The sequence below is a fragment of the Oncorhynchus masou genome, unplaced genomic scaffold (genome assembly GCF_036934945.1).
Source record: "Oncorhynchus masou masou isolate Uvic2021 unplaced genomic scaffold, UVic_Omas_1.1 unplaced_scaffold_8522, whole genome shotgun sequence".
Lineage (NCBI taxonomy): Eukaryota > Metazoa > Chordata > Actinopteri > Salmoniformes > Salmonidae > Oncorhynchus > Oncorhynchus masou.
In genome coordinates, this window is record NW_027014980.1 from 4,093 (window position 1) to 12,381 (window position 8,289).

The following is an 8,289-nucleotide window of genomic DNA, read 5'->3' on the forward strand; positions in this document are numbered from 1 at the left end:
TTCCAGGTGACTACCTCATGAAGCTGGACAAAAGAATGCCATTAGTGTGCAAAGCTGTCATCAAGGCAAAGGGTGGCTATGTTGAAGAATCTGTTTAACACTTTTTAGTTACTACATGATTCCATATGTGTTATTTCATAGTTTTGATGTCTTCACTATTATTCTACAATGTAGAAAATAGTCCAAATTAAGAAAACCCCTGGAATGAGTAGGTGTGTCCTAACTTTTGATTGGTACTGTACGTGTCAATGGGAGTCTCATCTGTCCGTAGAGGTGTCATACTAGTTTGGAGGCCAAACCGTTCAGACGCTGCAGATGTTGTGAGAAGAGTGATTGTCAGGATGTCTCATAGTCTGACAAACACCACTCTAGCTCCTCACCCTTCCCCGCAGATGCAGATGGGTGACATTGGCACATGCGGTGCAAAAAATAGATACTGTATTTTTAGCTTAAACATACGCATTTTATGGGTATTTTTTTAATATGCTTTTTAGATTTCTGTGGCACGGACATAGAATCTAGGGGTTAAGGGTTTACCTTAAGGAATAACTTGGACAGAGCCCCTCTGTCCAAACATTTCGTAAGGTAAGGGCATAATTAAATAAGGGTTTTATAGAAGTTTGAAGGCATGTATGGCAGAAAGAGTCTCTGGTTACCTTGGAGACAACCTGATTCCCTGACTAAATATCATGTCAAACAGATTATTTATCAGATCATTCATTTTGAGAGATCGTAGAATAGAACTTTTACATTCAATACTGCAGAAAAAAATTGATTCAGAAGATAATAAAACATAATTTTTTTCTCAACTTGTTTCTATTACTTTCTATCACGTCAAGCTAACTTACTGAGAAGTTAGCTTGTTAGTCAATTAGCTTTGTAGCCATGGATATTAACCTCCACAAATAATGAATGGAGCACTTAGGGACCTCATGGGCACCCTTAACCTTTTCACTTAATATAAGGGGAAATTTGCCTTAAAATAGTTGTGCAACTGACTTAGGGTTAAGTAAAATTTACGGAAAAGATAAGGAGACAATTAACTTTAGATGTTTTATCAACCAGGCCCAGGCCCTAAGCAATAACATTTATCTCTATAAGAGTAGTTACTCTAAGGATGTCTAACCTCAGACATGGCTATAACAACTAACCCATACCATTAAAACCCTTTACACAGACATTTGGAATTTGTTGTGAAGTAATGATATACTAATGAAGGTACAGTCAAATCTGATTTACTGGAATGTGATGAGGAACTCTGGATAAGCCTGCAAATCACTGAAGATCACAAACATGGTTGGATTGGGTGTTGTCTGTGACACTGTCGTACAAGTCAGCATCCTGCCCTGAAGGTTTGTCAGGAGGAACGATCAAGCCTGCTTGTCCCTGGAGTGTAGTCTCCAACAAGAACCCTGGCCAGGTACATGTGCTTGATCACCTGTGCATCAGCTTTAGAGTACACTTTTGCTGAATAACTGGAGTCCACAGCAAAGTATGACCCATTGCCAATTGCAGCACCTGGACAACAAATATATTGTACTTAAAGGGTTTAAAAAATATATATAACAATGATACCCAGTTGATCAGATTGATTTATCTCTCTTCATCAAGATCCTCCTCTCTTAGGAAGAGGTCTCAATATAACAGTAAAGAATATTGGTCATCAGACATGTTTCCATGAGACCATTCTCATACCATGTTTTCCAGCGTAGCTGCGATTGAAGCCATGGTTGTTGATCTGGGAGATTGTTTATGTGCTTGTTCTTCTCCTCCAGGAGTTTCTTTCTCATCTGGTAGCTCTTTCACAGTGCTTCGTTTTGGACTCATTCACAATCTTCAAATAGCAAACAAAAAACATGTAGAAATCAACAGTGATTTATCTATTACTGAAGTGCAATCCCACCTAGCTAAATATTTAACAAACAGTAAAGGAATAAGGATAACACATTTCACTGGTTTGAGAAATTACAGTTCCATTCTTTAAAAAAATTCCCCAAAATCTATGCTGCCTTTAATGTAGCAGAAAACACAATTAAAATGATATTTGAATGATTTCTCAAAACACATTTTCTTTCAGTTCAACAAGGTCACTACACATCAATCATCAGGCCATTACTTTTTATTGCAAATATTTCCTTTACTTTGAAGAAACAGATGCACTATCATGTTACATAAGCACACCCTAAATAGCATGAGGACATCCTGTCAAGGGCATACACATAAGACACAGACACAAGTGTCCGGTTCCGGGTTGGAGCGAGCGGTCGCATCTACACTTCGGTCCGCAGGTAGTATAACTTTTCATTACATTTCATTATAGTACAACGGTTTGATTTGTCTAATCTTAGCAATTTCTTCTTAGCTAGCTACATAGCCGTCTTTGTATCAAAGATAATTGCGTAATTATCGTATTTCGTCGTCCTAACGTAGTCTACACTGCTTTCTGCCCAGCAGCTAGCTAACGTCCACTAGCACAGCAGCTAGCTAACGTCCACTAGCACTGTAGAAACTATTACACTCAACGACTCGATTAGTGTAGTGTTAGCTAGCTACATAGTTGTCTTTGCTGATCGTATTTTGTCGTCCTAACGTAGTCTACACTGCTTTCTGCCCAGCAGCTAGCTAACGTCCACTAGCACAGCAGCTAGCTAACGTCCAATAGCACTGTAGAAACTATTACACTCAATGACTCGATTAGTGTAGTGTTAGCTAGCTACATAGTTGTCTTTGCTGTCTTCCAAGGTAATTGTGTAGCTTAGAGTGTGTAGACTTAGAGTGATTATCTTAATTTACCGAGGTTAGCTAGCCAGCTATTTGTCGTCCTTAACGTAGGAGTCACACTAGCTAGCTAGCTAGCCAACAGCTAGCCAACGTCTTCCGAATTGAACTTCAACAACCCGGTCAACATTCCGCCTCGCTCCACAGGTAGTATCACATTTTCATTTCACTTCATTACAGTACAACGGTTTGATTTGTTCTTCCTCTCTGCACAGACCATACAAACGCTCCACCGCGTGGCCGCGGCCACCCTAATCTGGTGGTCCCAGCGCGCACGACCCACGTGGAGTTCCAGGTCTCCGGTAGCCTCTGGAACTGCCGATCTGCGGCCAACAAGGCAGAGTTCATCTCAGCCTATGCCTCCTCCAGTCCCTCGACTTGGCACTGACGGAAACATGGATCACCACAGACAACACTGCTACTCCTACTGCTCTCTCTTCGTCCGCCCACGTGTTCTCGCACACCCCGAGAGCTTCTGGTCAGCGGGGTGGTGGCACCGGGATCCTCATCTCTCCCAAGTGGTCATTCTCTCTTTCCCCTTACCCATCTGTCTATCGCCTCCTTTGAATTCCATGCTGTCACAGTTACCAGCCCTTTCAAGCTTAACATCCTTATCATTTATCGCCCTCCAGGTTCCCTCGGAGAGTTCATCCAATGAGCTTGATGCCTTGATAAGCTCCTTTCCTGAGGACGGCTCACCTCTCACAGTCCTGGGCGACTTTAACCCTCCCCACGTCTACCTTTGACTCATTCCTCTCTGCCTCCTTCTTTCCACTCCTCTCCTCTTTGACCTCACCCTCTCACCTTCCCCCTACTCACAAGGCAGGCAATACGCTCGACCTCATCTTTACTAGATGCTGTTCTTCCACTAACCTCATTGCAACTCCCTCCAAGTCTCCGACCACTACCTTGTATCCTTTTCCCTCTCGCTTTCATCCAACACTTCCCACACTGCCCCTACTCGGATGGTATCGCCGTCCCAACCTTCGCTCTCTCTCCCCCGCTACTCTCTCCTCTTCCATCCTATCATCTCTTCCTCTGCTCATACCTTCTCCAACCTATCTCCTGATTCTGCCTCCTCAACCCTCCTCTCTTCCCTTTCTGCATCCTTTGACTCTCTATGTCCCCTATCCTCCAGGCCGGCTCGGTCCTCCCCTCCCGCTCCGTGGCTCGACGACTCACTGCGAGCTCACAGAACAGTGCTCCGGGCAGCCGAGCGGAAATGGAGGAAAACTTCGCCTCCCTGCGGACCTGGCATCCTTTCACTCCCTCCTCTCTACATTTTCCTCCTCTGTCTCTGCTGCTAAAGCCACTTTCTTCCACTCTAAATTCCAAGCATCTGCCTCTAACCCTAGGAAGCTCTTGCCACCTTCTCCTCCTCCTGAATCCTCCTCCCTCCTCCCCCCTCCCCTCTCTGCAGATGACTTCGTCAACCATTTTGAAAAGAAGGTCGACGACATCCGATCCTCGTTGCTAAGTCAAACGACACCGCTGGTTCTGCTCACACTGCCCTACCCTGTGCTCTGACCTCTTTCTCCCCTCTCTCTCCAGATGAAATCTCGCTTCTTGTGACGGCCGGCCGCCCAACAACCTGCCCGCTTGACCCTATCCCCTCCTCTCTTCTCCAGACCATTTCCGGAGACCTTCTCCCTTACCTCACCTCGCTCATCAACTCATCCCTGACCGCTGGCTACGTCCCTTCCGTCTTCAAGAGAGCGAGAGTTGCACCCCTTCTGAAAAAACCTCCCTCCGATGTCAACAACTACAGACCAGTATCCCTTCTTTCTTTTCTCTCCAAAACTCTTGAACGTGCCGTCCTTGGCCAGCTCTCGCTATCTCTCAGAATGACCTTCTTGATCCAAATCAGTCAGGTTTCAAGACTAGTCATTCAACTGAGACTGCTCTTCTCTGCATCACGGAGGCGCTCCGCACTGCTAAAGCTAACTCTCTCCTCTGCTCTCATCCTTCTAGACCTATCGGCTGCCTTCCTGATGCTGTGAACCATCCAGATCCTCCTCTCCACCCCTCTCCAGAGTTGGGCATCTCCGGCGCGGCCACGCTTGGATTGCGTCCTACCTGACATGGAGTCGCGCTCCTACCAGGTGGCGTGGGCGAGAATCTGTCTCCTAGCCACGCTCTCACCACTGGTGTCCCCCAGGGCTCTGTTCTGGGCCCTCTCCTATTCTCCGCTATACACCAAGTCACTTGGCTCTGTCATAACCTCACATGGTCTCTCTATCATTGCTATGCAGACGACACACAATTAATCTTCTCCTTTCCCCCCTTCTAGTGACCAGGTGGCGGAATCAGCATCTCCTGCATGTCTGGCAGACATATCAGTGTGGATGACGGATCACCACCTCAAGCTGAACCTCGGCAAGACGGAGCTGCTATCTTCACTCCCGGGGAAGGACCCCACCCGTTCATGATCATGCATCCACGGTTGTACAACTCCATTGTTTCCTCCTCCCAGAGCGCTAAGAACCTTGGCGTGATCCTGGACAACACCCTGTCGTTCTCAACTAACATCAAGGCGGTGGCCCGTTCCTGTAGGTTCATGCTCTACAACATCCGCAGAGTACGACCCTGCCTCACACAGGAAGCGGGCGCAGGTCCTAATCCAGGCACTTGTCATCTCCCGTCTGGATTACTGCAACTCGCTGTTGGCTGGGCTCCCTGCCTGTGCCATCAAACCCCTACAACTCATCCAGAACGCCGCAGCCCGTCTGGTGTTCAACCTTCCCAAGTTCTCTCACGTCACCCCGCTCCTCCGCTCTCTCCACTGGCTTCCAGTTGAAGCTCGCATCCGCTACAAGACCATGGTGCTTGCCTACGGAGCTGTGAGGGGAACGGCACCGCAGTACCTCCAGGCTCTGATCAGGCCCTACACCCAAACAAGGGCACTGCGTTCATCCACCTCTGGCCTGCTCGCCTCCCTACCACTGAGGAAGTACAGTTCCCGCTCAGCCCAGTCAAAACTGTTCGCTGCTCTGGCCCCCCAATGGTGGAACAAACTCCCTCACGACGCCAGGACAGCGGAGTCAATCACCACCTTCCGGAGACACCTGAAACCCACCTCTTCAAGGAATACCTAGGATAGGATAAGTAATCCTTCTCACCCCCCTCCCCTTAATGATTTAGATGCACTATTGTAAAGTGGCTGTTCCACTGGATGTCAGAAGGTGAATTCACCAATTTGTAAGTCGCTCTGGATAAGAGCGTCTGCTAAATGACTTAAATGTAAATGTAAATGTAATAAGTAATCGATCACTTTCTGACACATATCGCCGACTATATTCTCTCTCTCTCAGCTTTCCAAGAAAACAAAAATGTTTACATTTAGGGTCTGTTTACATATACACTGAGCATACAAAACATTAAGGACACCTGCTCTTTCCATGACATGGACTGACCAGATGAATCCAGGTGAAAGCTATGATCCTTATTGATGTCACTTGTTAAATCCACTTCAATCAGTGTAGATGAAGGGTAGGAGAACGGTTAAAAGAAGGATTTTAAGCCTTGTGACAATTGAGACATGGAGTGTGTGTATGTGTGCAATTCAGAGGGTAGTGGGCTAAACTAAACATGTAAATGCCTTTGAACAGGGTATGGTAGTATGTGCCAGGTGCATCAGTTTGAGTGTGTCAAGAAACACAGAGAGAGGACGATATACTCATGACACCTTGCGCCTTTCTGTATCTAGGTCTCTATCTCACCCCTTTTCCCCCCATTTGTATCTCCCCCTACACATCAGTCTGTACTGCAGCATAAGTGTGAATGATAGCATGCGGAATGTGAAGAGAGCTGTAATGCAGGGAATTGGTGCCCCCACCCGCCCAACAGAAACAAAACTATAAAAAGAGGAGATCAAAAACAATCCATGGAGTCAGGAGGAGTAAAGAAACAGTATTAAACAGTAAAACTACAACAGGACAGGCAGGAATGAGTGGAAAAATAATTTATCTCTGAAACACCTAGCAAAAAATCGAAACTCTGCCGCAATATCACAATATACTTTCTTCAGGCTCCGCTTGTTGACTCTCCCTCTGTCCTTATTGTCTGGCTTCCGGAGGAGTACACAGTATCAGCCTTTCTGGATTTAGACATTTCTTTCCCACACTTCTCTGTAGGAGTGTGTGTACATGTTGTATTTTCTCTGATGCAGTGTTGGTGTTTTTAACATATTATAAACTATGGGAGTAATAAAGGTTTGCTGTGCATTTCATTCACGTGATAAATAAAGCTTCAATCTACAGGATTTATCTGATCTGTACAGACTCTGTTTTACTCTAAAACATTTTACCTCAAATGACAGTCAGGTCAACAGATCGGAAAAGACAAGATGGAGACAAATAGAGAGATGGATAAAGACAACAGACGGGTAGAGAAGTAGAGGAAATGTCTACAAAATAGATTTTGTGTTTGTCAACTGAGGTACAGTGTATTAAGATCTTTCCCAGTTGAGCTATTCAACTTTTTTTCCATCATATTTTTTCCATCATATTTCCTCTCTTTTGAGGATATTAAAAATATTAGAAGCTTTAATGATGCTTCAATTTGGAGACAGCTAACAGCCCCACCCCAGCCTTAGCCCATGCTGTCACTCCCTCCACTGTGTGTCATCGGGCAGTCCTACACCTGTGACTCAAGACTACAGAATGTTTCCAGCAAGGAGAATGCAGTCTGTCTGCATACAGTATCTGTCAGGGTCATGAGTAGCAAATGTCCCACCTCATCCTTAGCCCATGCTGTCCCTCCCTCCCCTGTGCCATATTTCCCTCTGTGCCTCATCAGGTAGTCCTACACCTGTGACTCAATAGACTACAGACTGTTTACTGCCAGGAAAATGAGTGCAGCGCAGCAGTTAACTAGTGTAGCAAATTTGGGGGGGGTACCCCTGATCAGGACTTGAACCTGGATCCAGCAACTGTCAATCTGTCTTTCTGTGTAAGGGCCCATGGAAAGAGAATGATTTACATACAGAGAGACAGAAAGAGGATTCCCTCATTGCTCCAGCTCTCAGAAAATTCTAGCAAAGGCATTATCTGAGGCATAGTGTCATCTGCTGTTGAACATGTGTACCTTCCTCCTGTAAGGTCCTGTCCATTGGGACATCTTGCCTATGTCTGTCTGTGATCATGTTCACTCTCCCCAAGAGCATTAACTAACAATCATTATTTTTGTTAATGGTTAAGCAAGTGAAAATATAATGAATATAAATCGTTTCCATTCGCCATTTTGTTTTAAACAACATGTTCTTAAGTTAAACACATTACTTGAGAAAGTATAGGCTAATACGTTTATATACCCCACGGCCTACTCATATAAGGCATGGTTATATGATCAGTAGGTCCACTGTACACACGATTTCCTCGTCAACCGAGCCTGAAACGAAAGTGAAACATTGGATACCGTGAATAAGTAGGACTACGCGTTTCATACCCAAACAGTATTCGCAGGAGGGGAGAAACGATGGATGAATATCCTTATCCCATCACTATAGACGTC

At 45.4% G+C, this 8,289-nt stretch overlaps 1 pseudogene; it reads right to left on the reverse strand.

Moving 5' to 3' along the window:
• Positions 1-1,159: 1,159 nt before the first annotated feature.
• LOC135537831 (protein mono-ADP-ribosyltransferase PARP15-like) lies at positions 1,160-7,921 on the reverse strand (annotated as a pseudogene).
• Between the last annotated feature and the right edge of the window lie 368 nt (positions 7,922-8,289).